The 17627-nt window shown below is 40.7% G+C and overlaps 1 protein-coding gene across 2 annotated transcripts in view; it reads right to left on the minus strand.

The window, feature by feature from the left end:
• The window catches only part of kcnq1.2 (potassium voltage-gated channel, KQT-like subfamily, member 1.2), a 184482-nt gene that overhangs the window by 128903 nt on the left and 37952 nt on the right, over positions 1-17627 (minus strand). The window lies entirely within an intron of this gene.

The raw sequence follows: 17627 nt of genomic DNA on the forward strand, positions 1-17627 counted from the left end.
ATATATATATATATATATATATATATATATATATATATATATATATATATCACTTTCTGGTTAATACCACTAGACTAATACATTAATGTCTAGCCAAAGTGCAGGCACAGGGCTTTCCTAACAACACAACAGACCTCTGTATTTGCTTTGACACTAAGAGGGGTTGTTTGCTGAAGGCCTTCGACTTACACAGAAATTCCTCACCCACTTGGCCCACCATCACCACCATTTTCACCTCCACCCCAACATCTGCAGTACATTCAATGGGGAACAGAGACAGCCAGACAGACAATCAGACAGACAGGAACTAAGGGGCCGAGACCGGAGCGTCGACCCTCTCAGTGGCATGGCGACTCTCGGCAGACACAGCAATAAAAAGATGGAGCCTCGGCCTCTCCAGCCAGACTCGAGGTCCTTAGTGTTTGGGAAACAGGCCCATCAATGTCAAAGCCTTTTATTACTTTGGCTTCCTATTGCTTTTCCCTGCTTGGGGGTGCGTATGAATTTGCTCCCAGTAAAGGCAGTGGGGATGGGTTTATCTTTCATCAGTCATAACCTTGGCAATTAAGAAAGTACACACATGAGGAATGACCTGAGATTTAAGGGGACGGGGTCACGGGTTGTTTTAAGTGGGCTGGAGGAAGGGCTTGTTTTGTATCTCCATTCCTCTCTGCGATGAATAGAAAAGAAAACATATCTGTGTTGACAGTGACTCAGAAGTCACCATACGAGTGGGGATAAAAGGCTCTGCATTCACTTCAGGGTTGAGGAATGTCACACAGACCCTGAACATTAATGTGATTGCTTTAAACCCCTATATAGAAAAACATGTTTATGTGTGTGTGTGTGTGTGTGTGTGTGTGTGTGTGTGTGTGTGTGTGTGTGTGTGTGTGTGTGTGTGTGTGTGTGTGTGTGTGTGTGTGTGTATAAAAGGTGCACTGAAAATGTCCAAAACCAAACTTGACTTTTGTTTCAACGCTTCGATGTATAATACTGGAAAAAATGAATTAACTCATGAACCCGTATGCACGACTAAACTGCACTGACTAAATAATCCGACTTTGCTGGGCCAACTTAGACACTAAACAGTGGATGAAAACTCTTTCCAGATAACAGTGGAAGAGACTGATGATCACTGATGATTGTTCCATAAACAGTTTTGTTGGATAAAGAATTAATAACAGCATTACGCCTGTTTTCTTTCACAACAAATGAGGACTTGATTTAGATTTTGCAGAACACAAATGACCAACACAAACGCCATTTGTGAAAATTATGCTCATAAAGTCATATTTACTAATAAAATTTCAGCAAAAACAATGTTCTCTGCTCTTGTTGAAACAACATTTTATAGAGCTACTAGAAAGGGGGGCAAAAACACAGGGGAGGATGGAAGAAAATGGGAACTGCTGGTGCTAAACCAAAACGAATTATTTAGTCAGCCCTGAGTCACACATTGTGCCCTTAACTGCTTCAGTGTTTATATTCAAAATGTGCTTTTTTCCCTTCTACAATGTACAAAAATGCCTCTCTCTCTCTATCTAGAATGTGACACACAGGAATCGCTTGCAGTGGCACACACATTCGAGTTGGTCTGCTTCCGCAGTCTTACAGATCAAGTGTGGAGAAGTGGGCGGACGCTGCCGGCACTGCCACTTGACAAACAGCTTGTTTTAATGCTCTCGACATCCCCGTGAGACGAGCCCCTGCCTCCCACGGGCACACACTTGTCTTTTCCTCGTGAGTCCCAAACACGACGTGAATCAATTTCACCCGCCCCTCTGCCTCGCACAGACGTTTTCCTTCACCTCTGCCTCTCTAAAAATGACGCTGAATCAGTTGCATCAAATACCTGTAGGTCACACCGGACTACAATTATTCTTTAAAATACATCTCTGCAGTTGTTCATTTAAACTGAAGTTAAAATATATATATCATAAATCGTTTAGGTGGAACCGATGCCCACTGTGGTGTCATTCATAAAGAGAAAAGCCTCATCAATGAAAATTTCAAAGCTAACTTGTTGACCTTGTTGAAGCCTGGGAGGGAACAATAGCTTCACAATATGTCCAAAATGTTGAATTACTTTTACCAAGTTATTCAGGGATATAAAGAGTTAAAACACATAGCTTGAGATAATTTGTTTAGTCTAAGTTATTCGGATTCACGTGATTATATTTGCCTTTGTGTTCCAATATTATTAAATAAACAATTTATATGATCCAAATCTCTCCTCAGGAAACTGTCACTGAGTCCAATGATATTGGTCCCGTCACAGAAAGCAATGCAGCCTGTTGAGTCAGTTATGAGGTGTGCGTGTGTGTCTGTGTGTGTTTGTGTGACTGTGCTGGGGCAGTGGGTGTGCTGCCTGCTCACTTGTTGTCGACGTCATGAACCCAAAGGGCCTGCAGAAGAATCTGTGCTCCTGTATACAATATCCTGTTTGGACTGAAGCGGCTCTTCTCACTCCTGTGCAGAAAAACACACACACACACACACACACACACACACACACACACACACACACACTCGTACATTCTCAACGCCTCCCCTACCCTAAAACATAGAGCTTTGTTTTCACAGTTTTTCTCCACACACACTTTTAACGGCTCTGATCAGCACATCACGTGCGCCTGGTTCCGTGGGTTGTTAATCTAATACAATGAGGTGTTTGTGTTTCTGTGTATGTGTGTTGTTTAGGTGCACAGGTGGGCGAGTGGGTGGACACACAGCAGGCTAATGTCGTTAATGAGTGACAACAATACGGGCCCTTTGCTTTTACACTTCAGTGTAAATGCGTTTGGGTCGCTAGGAGAGAATCACGATGCTCGCTTTGAGTGAGCTAAGCTGTGTGTACATGTGTTCGTGAGCACGTGTGCAGCAAGAGTTTACACACACACGGACACACTTACAACCTCTCACTGTTCGCACACAGAGTAATAAAGCAATAAAAGAGCCGCTTTGCATCCAATCTCCCTAGCTATCCATTCATTTAAATACATATCTGCAAAGACGGGCAGTGTGTATCAGCCTGCGTACAGTCATAAAACAACACCAAGGGAGAACCGAGTGAACAGTTCTGTGTGCACGGAGGAACTCCGCTTCCCGTAAAGCAGACGATAAAAGTTACAAATTATGAAAAAGAGGGGAAAAAAGAAAAGAGAAAAAGAAAAAAAAACAACCAGCCCAAAGGCAGATACCTCACTTCCCAAAAGAGAGCAGTGCATTTCCTGAAACTGACAACTGCTAGTACTTGTACTGAGGCCAAGAGAGAAAATGTGAAAGAAACAGGCAGAAGGAAAGAGAGTAAGAGAGACAGTGGGGAGAGGGGAGGAGAGCATATGTGTGACTTGAACTACAGTCTGGAAAAAGAAAACAATGTTATGTAAATACTAGAGTGACACACCAAGCAGAGCTTGCAGATTCAGAGAAATGCACAGCACACACTTTGTACATCCAAACAGATAGCACATTATTTTTGATCCGTCCTTTGCTACAACGGAGATAAAAGTGCCCGTTATCAACTCTTTTGGAACTGGCAGACCATACCTATTGTTCACAGGGAAACCGTAGCACAATGTCTGAGGAGGGGAAAACAAACAAACAAACTGAGCAGTACTGGACTGCAGAAAGAATGGCACAGCTCTGATAAAGTAAGGAAACTGTGGTTTTGTCAATCTGCGCTTTTATCTGTTTCTCCTGCTCGAAAACAAGAAAAAAGGAGGGAGGGGTGATGGAGGGACATGACCATGGTAATAGCAATGATGGCGGTTGGTGGTGTTAATGTGGTGGTTTGGGGGCCACACCCGACTGCAGACACCAAACCCCTAAAAAACGTGGAGGTTTCCACTTGAGCTCAAACCTGTCCCCTCCGTTCTTCCTCACTCTCGGAGGATGAAATTGTTAAATCTACACGAAAACGTCAAAACACAGAAAGAGCTCCGAGACCGTAGGCCAGACCATCCAAGGAGGAGTGATGTCGCTACAGTACAGCCTGCTGGTCAATGAGAGGAATTTATTTACCTCCCCGAATCATAGCTCCCATCCTCCACTCGCCTCTGTACTGCTGACATTTGTTTGTTTTTTTCTTGTTTGCTCTGCTGAGATACTCAGTTTTCTTTCCCTTGGGATTTTTATTCCACATGGGTAAAAAAAAAAAATTATACACATGCCGTTAAAAAATACAAACCTTTTCTTAAAACACTGTTAATCAGGTCACAGGCTTTGATTACTAGATTTGTTGGCTGCACATCCAAGATGTGAATCTGCTATTAAGATGTAATTTAATTTAAATAAGATGTTATTTGCCAGGTACAGGTACATACTTTATTTTATGTGTCATTATATTACAGTAAGATGCTGCATTTTCTGTAGGACTATTCTAAAATAAATATAAAGTGCAGCAGTGTGCGCTTCTTTTAGTCTCAATTTAAAAGTTACACATTTTGGGTATTTTTCGTTCTACAATTTAGGAAAAGGTCCTGATTATTTAAACACTAAGTTAAAAAAATTAATCAGAAATTTAAAAAATAAATTAAAAAAATGTAAAATGTTTTTATATGTTTTGAGGAATTATTACATTTAATACTGTATTACTAGTAGTATTTCTGTAATGTATTTGTAAAGTCCTGGCTAAACTAAATCCTGACTTTATTAGTAATTACATCCAAATTCTTCCCAAAACAACACCCTGTCTATCTTACAGATCTGTTTAGTGTTTGATTACCACGAGTATGTTTTGAGACGCACCCATAACGGTCCACAAAGCCTTACCATAATAACCTACTTTGACAAACGCCAGCGCGTGTTGATGTTTTTCAGCTCACTGACGAACATTATCATCTGTCACCATCAAATGATCTCTGATCAGATCACACTACCCACATTTATGCCCCTCTCATTTCTAATCTATGCTTAGAAACGTCTTCTTGTTTCATTTTCATATCAGTGTTCGAGCTGTGTACACCACATAACTTTAAAACCCGACAATAATGACCAGTAAATTAATTTGAATTTTTTTTTTTTACATTTCTTGTTTTGGGGGGGTTTATGGTTTATTTAAAATATTCAAGTGCATTCACACACACACACACACACACAAGCAGAAAACATTATCCATCTAGTGTCATACAAACACTCATTCAGTAGAAAGTATGAAAAAATTGAATTACATCTCAAATTGTATCTAATTATGCTGTATAACTTTGTTAACACATCTTCAGAACAATAAATAAGGCAGTGAATAACACATTAGTGTAGGGTATTACATGTAAATGTTGTGAATTTACCACTTTTCAGAGGTCAACCCTGAACCAGTGGCACTGCACTGCACTATTTTTGATCCACAGATACCCTCGCTGACTTTCTCCCCTGTTCTTCTGACGGGCTTTAAAAGAAAAGAATAAAACCGAGCTATAAAATTGCTTTAGTGTGCTGGAAAAAAGCTTTATAGCACATATACACTTGCAGTATAAAGAGACCAGCCTTTCGGCACTAGCAGGGACTTATTTGGAAGGTTATTAGTCTCATTTACTGCTACAGCCCCTTGGGGGGCCTTTAATTAAGAACTGGGCTCTATATGGCTCCTATTAACAAGAGTAGAAAAAAATAAAGGTGCATGGAGGGGTTTGGGTGACACATCACCAAGGCTTACCTGGTCCCACTTTTTCATGATTTACAACTTTTCTTTCTTTCCACTAATTTAAAACATCTGTTCCCAGAGATATTTTAAGTCTTTGACCGATAACCTGCTGACTGCTTCTTTATTGCTGATACAAGGGCTATATAATATACAGCAACAAGAAAGTCAGTTTTTTCTCTCTTTTTTCACTTTAATCCTCAAAATGGCTTACCTTTTTCCTCGCACTGCCATGTAAAATAAACTTCTAACGCCACACTTAGTGAGAAACGCAACCAGAAAAGCACTGTGGTTGGGTTTCTCTAAGAAGAAAAGGCAAAACTTCTCAGTGGCAAAGCTGCAAGTGTGTGAGGTTGTGAAACCGTGCCTCCTATAAATCTTGCAAAGCGCAAAGTTCCCTCGATGGTGTCATGATAGAAGCGATACTCGGGCAACTAATTTCAGGGCTTGATGTCACAGTGGTCAGTGTGATAAAGAAACGTTCTTAGGAGTGGATTTCAACTGAAGACAGATTTTTTCTTTCAGAGAATTCACATAAATTCTGCTAAGTTGAACTACCAGGAAGTATAAGCTACCCGTTCTCAAAAAAAAGGAAAAACATATTTGTGGTCAGGTAACTGTGAATCGTTGCTTTTTCTCATGCTATTCAGCAACAAGTATAAGAAGAGAGTTTCTTAAGACGTTTTTATATCACAAAAAAAATGTCATTTAAAACCCAATTCACAGAACACAACAGTCAATATGGACAATTACACCTTCAGTTATCTGCTGAATTTTTATTACAGTGAAATTCATATGAAAACTTCCATATTTCTCTGTATTCTTAAAAAAATCTCCACATGGCCTTTCATTTTTCATAGTTTATTGTTTGTAGACTTTCAAATACCCTAAAGATTTACAAAGTACAACTTCCAACTGTTTGTTAACACAAATATCTACTTTGCTATGATTTGATATTTGTGAGTCGCGTGGCAGCAACTCAATGCTTTAGGGTTGTAACCTGTTTAAAGCAACCTGATGATTTTTAAATCAATAATGGGGAAGAAAGGTTTTTAATTGACTTTGTATGTGGAATGGCAGATGGTACTGGACAAACCTGTGAGAGTATTTCATAAACTACAGGGATTTTCCACACATAGCCATCACTGGTGTTTAAAGAGTATGATCAGGAAAAGGGAAAATGCCCAACGAGCAGCAGTTCTGTGGGCAAAAATGTGTTGTTGGTGTCAGAAGTCTGAGAAGGACGGCAAGACTGCTTTAAGCTGATATGAAGGCAACAGTAACTCGTTACAACCATGGAAGGAGTAGAGGAGCATTTCTGAATGCACAACATGTAGAACTACCTTGGACTAAAGCAGTAGAATAGACAGTGTGTAACAGTACTACCATAGCACCAACTAAGCATCACTTTAACACTAGCCTACCTGAGTATTGTTGCTGACCGTGGGATGAGATGATACAGCACCTCTGGGATGAGATGGAATAGTAGAATCACATCGTGGATGTGCAGCAACTGTGTGATGCTGTCATGTCAACAAGGACCAAAAGCTCTAAGGAATGTGGCATGAAGAATTAAGGCAGAAGGGGGTCCAACTTGGAAATAGCAATGTGTACATAATAATGTGGCCAGAAATATTTCACTCTAAAGGGAAGTATTATTAATCGAACTACACCCAAACCCTCCAACCTTATATTCAGTGGATGTATCCTTGACATGATGTCAGGACATATCCACATTCAACCTCTGGCGACCTGAATCCAGCCTTAGTTCAAACAGAGTGAGTCTTATTCAAACAGGTGGGACAGGCACTCGCCCAGAGTGGGAGTGAATACCCTCTCAAACACATCGGGACATGTGGACACATGAACCATATTACAAGTTCCCCGGCGGCCAAAAGCTAGGCCAGAATGTTGCAGTTCCCCTTTGGTCAGCCCCTTTTCTCTCCAGCAGGTAAACGCCCTGGTCCACCATCTACCCCTGCTTGTGCGTGTAAGAGGGGAGAAACCGCAGCGCCCCACAGACGAGCGCCATCAATGGGCCCTCTATTCATCCGCAGGTTCGGAACAGTGGCCTCTCTGATGGAGCTCCAGCACCTGGCTGCCGATGGACACAACATCAGAGGCAGGGTGGTGGCAGCATCGGTCGTCAGACTCACCACACCTGAATAAACCCCCACCCCCTTCCTCGAGCCCACATCAAATAGCAGGACTGGTCTATTTGAAAACCTGAGAGTAGGAGAGCTGAGCAAAAAAAAAAAAAAAAACAGTAGCCAAAGAGCTTCGCAAGGCAACGGGACTGGCTGTACAAACAGGTCACTCAGGTGCTGCTGCAGATTACTGTTTTTATTAACGAGAGCAGAGAAGAAACTGAGCCCTGTACTGAGGAAGGGGTGGTGGTGGTAGTGGCGGTGGGAGGCGTAGGGGACAAGAACACGAAGCGAAACACACACGTAGAAGACGAGAGATCGTATTTATACAGGTGCTTCTAATGCGAGCGGAGAGGGAGGCGTGCCTCGAGCACACAGCCAAGCATCTGCACAGAGTCCTCCAAGTAGGGACTGGGTTGGGCCTTACTTTGATTTCACTACAGTTAAAGTGGAAGCTGTCAGGATTAGTGCAAAGACTGCTGTGAAGTCTGCCGGGCAAACTAAACACACAGTCGCACACCAAGCATGGAAGACCTGCTTTGCAACTAAGATATATGGAACAAAACACATAAAGAAAAAAAACATAAATGCAGTGTAGTCACTTTTCATCCTTTTTGTGGCATATTAATACAACTAACGCAGTAGGTTAGTTACTCCTGGTTACTATAAAGTAACGCCCCCCAACCCCCCCACCGCTCTCTATGTCTAAGCTACAGAGTGAAATTAAAAGTAAAGTGGAGGTAAAACAAATAACCCCCTATTTCTGCCACACATTTTCTTTTTTTGTTCTTAGGTTTTATACTTTTGGTCTTTGCTGGGAGGTTTTTCCAAGTAATTTTACAGACTGTTTCACTATTTTTACCATACCAGCTGTGCGGTGCCATTAATCACATGATTTAATTACAGTGTTTTGACATGTTTATTAAAATTATTATTGGCTTCGGGGGTTTTTTCTGTTTTGGTCCAAAATGTGATTTTTTTTCTTCTTCTTCTTCTTCTTCATAAAGTAACCTTGTTTGGGAATAATTAAAAAAAAAATACAAATGAAATAAATGCACCGTTCCAAACCATCTGGAGTTTATCTTCAGTTTGTTAATGGCTGTGCTCAAGTGGGAAAAAAATATCCCCAAGCTACCTTATCTTGACTTCCATTATTAGGCATCCTAATAATTCAATTTTAGGTAATTATGTTGGTTTCATTAGTTTATAATGTATATTCAGCCTGAATGTTAGCATGCATTACAGCCCATTAGTACAAACATCATTAACTAGAACCAAATGGTCAAACGACATTCTGGATGGAAACAATTAAATTATGAGGGCAGCTAACAAAAACACAAATTGTCATTACCTTTGTCCTCACGGGTGTGTAATTGTTAACAGCGCTCTGGTCTAATGAAAACAAACATTTTTCTTTCTTTCTTTTTTCTCAATATTTTCCTGTCCCTAAACAAAAGGATCGGCAACCGTGACGTCACGGAGCTGCTCGGTGAATCAGGCTGTGAAAACAGAAATTTCCTGAGGTCATTTTCCTTTTCCATGATCTCCTTTTTTTTCCCCTTCTTCTTTGGGAATTGTGTCTTTGCAGTGGAAATGAAGAGAAACTGATGGTATAATTAAGGAGTGCAGGGCAGATTCCTAGGATTTTAAACGTGGCCCTGAGGCCTCGGACGCATATAGATGAGACCTGCAAACACAAGCATCTCCACTGACTTTTTTTATGGTCACCAGAAATAAGTGAGAATGTTGCATTTTTTAAAACATTTTGGGCAGTAATCACTGAAATAATCCTCATATAAGAGATAGGAAACATCCACATACTTTCTCTTTTGTTTTGTTTTTGCACATTAATTGATTTTTACAAAAAATCTGATCATTTCAGTGAAGTCTGGCTGCAGCTTCAAATGCTACTAACTGTAGCCTGAACCCTGCACCACACCGGGATACCTCCAAAAACAGCATTGCGTGATTTGCTTGGTTTAGTCCACCTCTGTCTGCGCTCCAGATTGCAGATTTCATTAACGCTAATGGGGTCGAAAGTGGCACGCATATCTTTTAAAGCCACTTCATACGGACCTGGAAATAATCTGGATGTCACAGTTAGACATCGTGCTGATGAGCGAATCTTGCTTTTTTTGTTTAAAATTTTGTCTGGATGGGTTATTTATGCAGTACTTGCCTGCTGACTCGCTGGATTTTCCCAACCTGCGGTAAGAGGCCATAAAGAGGGCCATTCGCTTAGTTGTTGATGGTCCCCTCACCATAAAACCGTCCTACAATCACCAACACCACTGAGGGGGAGTAAACATTCATCCCTAATAAGAGCAGCATGAGGTGCCTTCATTAATGCAGGATGGCTAGTTTAAAGCCAAACTAAATACACTCTTTAATTTAAAAAAAAAAAAAAAGTCCCTGAAAGTTCTCTTTATTGCTCTGTGTGTGACCTGCACATCATAAAACAAGGCCTTCAGATTCTCCTTTTGGCCTTGGAGGGAGAATTTGCTCATTATTTGGCAGTAGAGCAAAAGCAGACTTATCATTTCATTCACTATGTGAAAGCATTAAAACAGTCCATGATCTCAATATGGTTCTTTCTCCTTGTTTGACTCTTTATTATCAACTGTCTAATAAATACAAAAAACTATGTAGGCAAAAAGGTCATGCCTCGCTTTGTGCAGGTTTGCCAACTTTTGTAATTGTATTACATGCTTTTGGCATGTAACAAGAGCTTTCAGGTTCTGCATAGTGCTCTCCTGCTACCAAAATTAATCTCATGCTAAAAAAAGAGGAAGCCTCAAAGCTACTTCTAATAAAAAAAGAAGTTACATCTATCCAAAATGGAGCTTTGTTTTTGCATTCTGCTTATGAGTTTTCTCAGCTATCAGATTTTCACCATGCAATATTGAAAAGTATTGAATGAAAGAGTAAGGGTATATAGAGGCATTTGTAGCTAAGAAATATGTGAACAAGTGTGTTTACTTCATAAATGACTCGTAACATCTTAGTGTAATGCCGTGCAGAAGAAAGAACTAGGACCTTTTTTTTTGCTGCCTTAACCACGATTCCAAAAACTTGGAACACTGTTTAAATTGTAAATAAAATTAGAATGAAATGATTTGCAAATCTCCTCAAACCATATTTTATTCATGACAGAACACTGTAAACACAGCACCTTGAGCATCTTGAGGGTGACAAAAGCCTTGAAAAGTGAGCGGTATTAAATTATAAGAAAAACAACAACTTGAGGAACATTTTGGCACTGATTATGTTAACTGGCAGCAGGTCAGTAAAATCTTCATCTTAGAGAGGCAGATTTTAAAATTGGACAGAGGTTGCCCAATCTGCAAAAGACTATGTCTACAAATTCTGGAACAACTCCAGAAAAATGTTCTTCAACATAATATTGGAAAGGCTCTACAACACATAATATCATCAAAAGATTCAGTCAATCTGCAAAAATCTCTGTGTGCAAAGGAAAAGGCCAAAAATCAGCATTGGATACCCGTGAGCTTTGGGCCCTCGGGCAGCACTGCATTAAAAACAGGCGTGATACTGTCATGGAAATCACTGCGTGGACTCGGGAGCACTTCTTGAAATTACTGTATGTGAACACAGTTGACTATGCCATCTGCAAATACAGTCTGAAACTCTATCATGCAAAGAAGCCATATGGTAGCATGATTCAGGAACGCTGTCATCTAAAGCTCATTAAAAACGGACTGAGGCAAAGTGAAAAAATGGATCAAATTTAAATTTGAAATTCTTTTTGGAAAACATGGACACTGCATACTCTGAGCTAAAGAGGAGAAGGATCATCTAACTTGTTTTGATGAATGCTAAATCATCCAGAAAGTGGATAGTCTTCATCTGGATGTTGCATTTTTAATGTGTTTTCAGCTGAAATTGTATTTTTCCTGTTGCACTACAGGAAAGATGCTGAAGGTCAGTGTAGAGTCAGTAGAGACTGAATTGGAGTCAGTGTAACGTTTCTCTGGTACATCCAGAAAGCTGGAAGTTTACCCACAAGTTGCGTGACTCCGTTTACCAAAAGCAGACACGGCATGCACGCGGATAATTAGAATCTGTGAAAAAAAAATTGACAAAAGAGTTATGAACACTGCAGCAATTACACCACAAGACACCCAGCTAAAACCATGCCTGTAAAAAGGAAGCCAATTTAAACTTCTATTGTTCTCTAATGCCAGCATAGCTGCAGCATTTATGGTGCAAAGTTTTTTGGGTCACTGAGAAGAATTAAAGCATTTCTAATCGTCCAAGTGAGTAAATGCCGTGTGGAGGTCAGCATCCATATAATAAGCCAGAGTCTGTAATAAGATTAAATACTGAATATGCTTCCATACAGCTCTGTTATCCAGAGGATATGAATCAGTGTGTGGCTGCTTTACTGCTCCAAGACTATTTTCTGTCTTTTGTAGGCTCTAGAAACTTGCAAAGAGTCAAGAAGCCATGCACAATTAGTTCTTTTCTTTCTCATTTTTTTTTCTATCTAGTCATAAAGGAGCAGTACTCAGGCAGCTTTTCTTGTAGCAGGGCAGGAGGCTGATCTTACCTCGTCCATTTGTCTGTGTGCGTGTGTGTGTTTCGCGCATGTGCCCAAAGCAGGGCTCTTGCCTAGTCTAATTTGTCATTATAATACTTGGCAGAAAGGCCACAAAATTTTAAGAGGATTTACTGGGTATTTTAACATTAGATTCACTGTTGAATCTTACATAAGGTCCCATAAAACTACCTGGCCTACACATGTTTTGAAGCAAACAGTTGAGGAGAATGGTGAGGGGGGGGGGGGGCAAGTGACATTACTCAGTGTTTAAAAAGACTCCCACGACAGACAGCAATACATTGGAGATTTTTCCCCTCTTTACTGAGTACCATATGTTGGAAATCATGCCGTCAATATCAGAGTACAGTAGACAAGACTGGGATACTGAGGCCACACGGACAAAAAGTCAATTTGTTCGGAGAGCTGCACAAAAGACGCTGGTTCCTAAGGAGTGAGAGGCCCCTACTTGAAGAGAGCAGGCCGTGATACATGTGCGTCTGTGCCTTCAAACCCTCCTGTGGTGCTGCAGTGGCTTTTTTTTTTCATTGTTTCTCTCGTCTTAGTTTGTGAGAGGGGAACTAATTAAGATCTGCCTGCAGGTGGCCCACGCTGACTTTTACAGGTCTGAAAGGAGTAGGAGGCCACACCCGGAAGGGAAAAGGGGTGACAGCCTCAGGTCACAAGATGACACATATTCTAGATCTGGCACTGCAACTAGGGGAGTTATTGGGTACACGGAGAGGCTGGAAAGAGTCAAGGAGAACAGAAAGAAACAAGTAAATTAGAGCAGAAACCAGGGGGAGAGAGGACACAATCACTGCAATCAGCTAAACAAGGCCTTCCTCTGTTTAGGGGCTAAGAAGTGTACTTGGAAACATTTACTCATTCTCCAAGAGGGTAAATGTCAATCTGCTGCGGGGTTGGGTTTAGGATCAGCAGCCCTGCTGGGGTTTGTTATGATTTCATTAAACAGCCAACCACTAAATCTCACAAATTTACAAAATCAGAGTGCGCGACAGTACGTGAGTACACACACAGCACACAGTATCACATCAAAACCACTAAGCCACTAGGTTCTCACATGTGTGTACACAATCCACGGAAACAAGTGTTTGCTTGAATCGTACCAAAACCAAGTCTCATTTGCAGGAGGATAGGTAAACAAAGAGCAAAGGACATGTTTTTAAAAAAAGGAAGAGTTACATTGATGACTGTGAAACAAGTGCATTTAATGTCTGCGTTTCTTCACTTTGTGTTCCTTTTTTTAAAAAAAACTTATTTCATGGGACCTATAAAAGAATCACAGTGAGACGCTTTGAAACAAACAGGGCAAACAACAGTGACGTATGCTCTCAGCGGGGGAAAAAAACAAAAAATAGTGAGCTTGTGCATGTCTGGGGTTCAGAGGAACAAAGACATGATTGCGTGCGGACGCTGCCCCGCACCACTTCCTCTTCAGAAGCCCAGAGACATCACAGCCAGCTGTATTGATGTCTCTCTCTCTCTCTCTCTCACATGTGAATAAACATACATGCATGCACATTTTGGGGGTAGTCTGCTTTAGTGAAGCCAAACAAACAGTGGAATGTTCCAGACGCTGCTGTCGCTGAAAAAGTAAAGCGATAGAGATACCAGAAATGTAGAGTGAATGAACAAGTGGCAACCGTCGCTACAGAAAGAGTTAAACTCACATTACAGCTGGAAGCTGTGGAAGGAAGTCCAAAACATTTCAGAATATAAAGTAACAGAAAACTGATATAGCGTGGGCGCACGCAAGTCGCCCAGGGCAGAAAGGGTGGATCTAGTAGCTGCAGAAATCCAGATAAGGATGGCAAATGACAGTGCTGTCCTTGGTGGCGTGACACCAGGGGCAAAACAAACCCGCTGTTATGGGAGTGCCCAGCGAGGCCCAAATATGAGCTTGGCTGTTACAGCTGAAAGTTATGGGCACAGCAGCCCTGAGATGGATACAAATGAAAACAAATTACTGTCTGTCTCTGGACCTCACTCTCACACACTCAAAGGGTCTCACACCCACACGCAAACTGTCACGCACAAACACACGTAAGGCAAAAAAAAGAGCATGTGGAAGATAAACAGACGCAGATAAACATAGCTGTCGCTAAGGAAGTCCAGATTTTTATCAGATTCATTTAAGTATTTCCCAAGTGCAGTTAAATAGAGCAAGAAGTTTTTTAACAAAGCTTTTACAAACATACTAGTTTGGCTATTGGGATGCTTAATTTAGTTTCTCTGTGCAAAGTAAATTAAACTATTTCTGAATAAATTAAACTATATCCAGAATAACTTTCGCATTGGACTACTGGAGGTGGTTCATCACCAGGAGCGACGTATGTTTTGAGTTGTCGTGGTGGTGTCGGAAAACAAAGCGATGACTCAGACTGAGTTTTGCTGCTTGAGGTTTTCTTTTAAAGTCTTCACATAACCTTCTGTCCTCATTATTCCTTCTACCTTGTTGAGATTCCTAGTTCCAGACATACTGAAGTGTCCCCACAGCTTAATATTCCCAGCACTGTTTCACTGTGGGGATGGAGGTCTTGTGGTTGTAGGCCTTTCCCTTATTTCTCCAAACATAAGCAGCGTCTCTGTGGCCAAAGAGCTCTAGTTTTGTCTCATCTGATCAAAGGATGCACTTCCAGTCCAGGTTGTCCTCAGCATACTTCAGTGTGGCTTAAAGGTATCTGTGCTTCTTGAGTTTTTCTTGGTCTGCAACCTCTCAGTCCATTCCTGTGAAGGATTCTAGTGATTAACTTCTTTGAGACTCCAATTTCTGACTTAGATAAGTCACTAGCAGTTGTTCCAGAGTCTTTGGACACATTTCTCACTAGATTTCTTTACAATCTTTGAAATATTTTGCTTGCTGCCTCTGCCAGGCTGTGTTGCTCTCTTTGAATTTCACTTGGAAACAACGTGATAACTTTATATATCTACCTCCTCCTTTGTCAGCAATTCTTTTTCTCAAGTCTAACGAGATTTATTTTGTTTTCAGCATGATGCTTTCTCAAGTGACAGCTTAAACCCTCATTCAAGTTTTTCTACTGTGTGTAAATTGGAAGAAAACCCTCAGTTTTAACCTCTTAAGCCCCAAGCCTAACTGATTTCCTGCCTTTTGCCCCCGTATCAGGGGGCGTTGGGGTTTAAGAGGTTAACTTGATTTTACAAGTTTTGAGCATTACAAAGTTAAAACACATCATCAAGTACCTTTAAAATGTTTTGACACAAACTTGAAATTTTATAGTGAGGCTAATAATGTTGTACTTATCTGTATAGTATACCATAATGTTCCCTATGTGTTACAATAGATAATTGCAAAAAAACCAGGAAAGATTAAGTTCATGTGAGTTATAAATAAAGTTTCTTTGCATATTTTTTAAACATACACCTGAACACTTCTGTAAAAGCTCTTTGGATTCAGAGTGCGTCATTTTAACAGTTAATTAGTATGGTATCTGTAGTTAGCACTCAGCCTGTCACTATACATGGGCACACCTGTCTTGTTTCCACTGATCATATAATAATGGTGTCAATCTATTCTACACTAGACAACAGCAATGAACAATCAACACAGCATGTACTAACAAGATGAGCTCTTTTCTGTTCCAAGAGTTCCAGATAATAGTAAATCAGTACTTTTATCATAAAAATATATGTTTTACGTAATCACATTTTTACAGGAGTGGCAAACACATCAAATGATAAATAGGGGTTTAGTTAGTTTCGGAGACTATACTTGCAAAATCTTACATTTTCCACAGCGTCCCTCTGACCAGCAGATAAGATCAGGGGGGCATGGAGGGATGACGAGGTTAAGAAAAGAAAAACAAAGAAAAGAAAGGAAAGAGATGAAGAAAAACAGCAGGAGAGTCAGTGGAATTCAAGTGCTTTATGGAGGAACAATCCTGGACCAACGCCACAAACAAGCAGGGGAAAAGCCTGCAAGAGAAAGAGTGGAAGCATTCTTGTGCAACTTGCTATTGAAATTGGTTTTGTTAAAGTTCAATTAAGAACCAGAATTGGCTTCAACTGTGGGTGAAGAGGATTTTATTACGTCTCAGATATGTTGAACTCGAATTAGAACTTGATGGATATTGTTGTATGGTTTCCATCTACCATGGAAGTGATTCTGTATTCCTCACAGAAGTGCACAAAGCTTTTAGGTTTCGAGAGAGCAGAGAAAGGAGAACAAAAAAAGCAGGCAAACCAGATATGGCAGTGAGTGATGGATGTGTTTCACAGAGCCATAGCAGACTGAAGAACGCCTATTCAGAACTTATTCCGGTTTCTTCCAGAATAACAATAACACCACTAACCCATCACCATCTCAACCAAATTGAACACTTAACAGCAGATTCTGGATGACAACACTCTCCACCAACATCTTCAAACTACAAATCAGAGACTTGGAAAATCACTGCCAAGAGTCAGTGAAGCTGTTCTTGTGACACATGGTTGTCCAACACCTTACTTAGAGCATTTTCACATCTGAGGTACTTAGTTCATTAGATGGAACTTCATTTTCCAACCATGATGTGGTTTGTTTGTGCAGATGTAAAAAGGGCAACAGCACTTGTGTAAGGAGCAAAGCAACCTCGCCAACACCCTTTTGAGGCGGTCCGGTTCCAAATGAACTCCAGAGTTCCTTTATGTTGAGATTGGGATTTAGTTTCAACCCAACTACCAGGTGTACAGTGAAAATCTGAGCCAATCGCGTTCCTGTAGCCAGGAGTAAATTCTCTACATTTTCCACATGGTGCAAAACACAGCACCTTCTTCCTGTACTTACTTTAGTTGGCCAAAACACCCAATGAAAGTTCTTGCATGGTGACATGGTCACATTTTGGTTCACTTGGTGTTTTCTCTGTGAAAAGAAACCAAACCGCAGGAGGACGCTGCAACTCGACAACTCAAATCATCAACAACAAATTGTAGGTGTGAAAACGCGCTAAGACACTTGAAGCTGGGGGGTTTTTTCACTCCAAGGACAAAACCATACAAGTGCCTCAGTGCAGTACAATTAAAATTACTACATGTTTACAGTACACAAGCTCTTAATTCTGCATTAAAAAATGCTGGCGCTCACTTTGAGAAATGCACACTTTGGCCTGTCTACATATTTAAAGTAGGAATCAACCTTTTTACCGCCTATAATCTTTTAAGCCTCCAGCCTTCAGAGTTTAGTCTTTAGGGACTCTGTATTACTTCTCAATGCAGCAGGTAAACACCAATCTGGAGGTAATGATGCCTCACTTATTTAAGACTT

Source organism: Pelmatolapia mariae, linkage group LG7, assembly GCF_036321145.2.
Source record: "Pelmatolapia mariae isolate MD_Pm_ZW linkage group LG7, Pm_UMD_F_2, whole genome shotgun sequence".
NCBI classification, from domain to species: domain Eukaryota; kingdom Metazoa; phylum Chordata; class Actinopteri; order Cichliformes; family Cichlidae; genus Pelmatolapia; species Pelmatolapia mariae.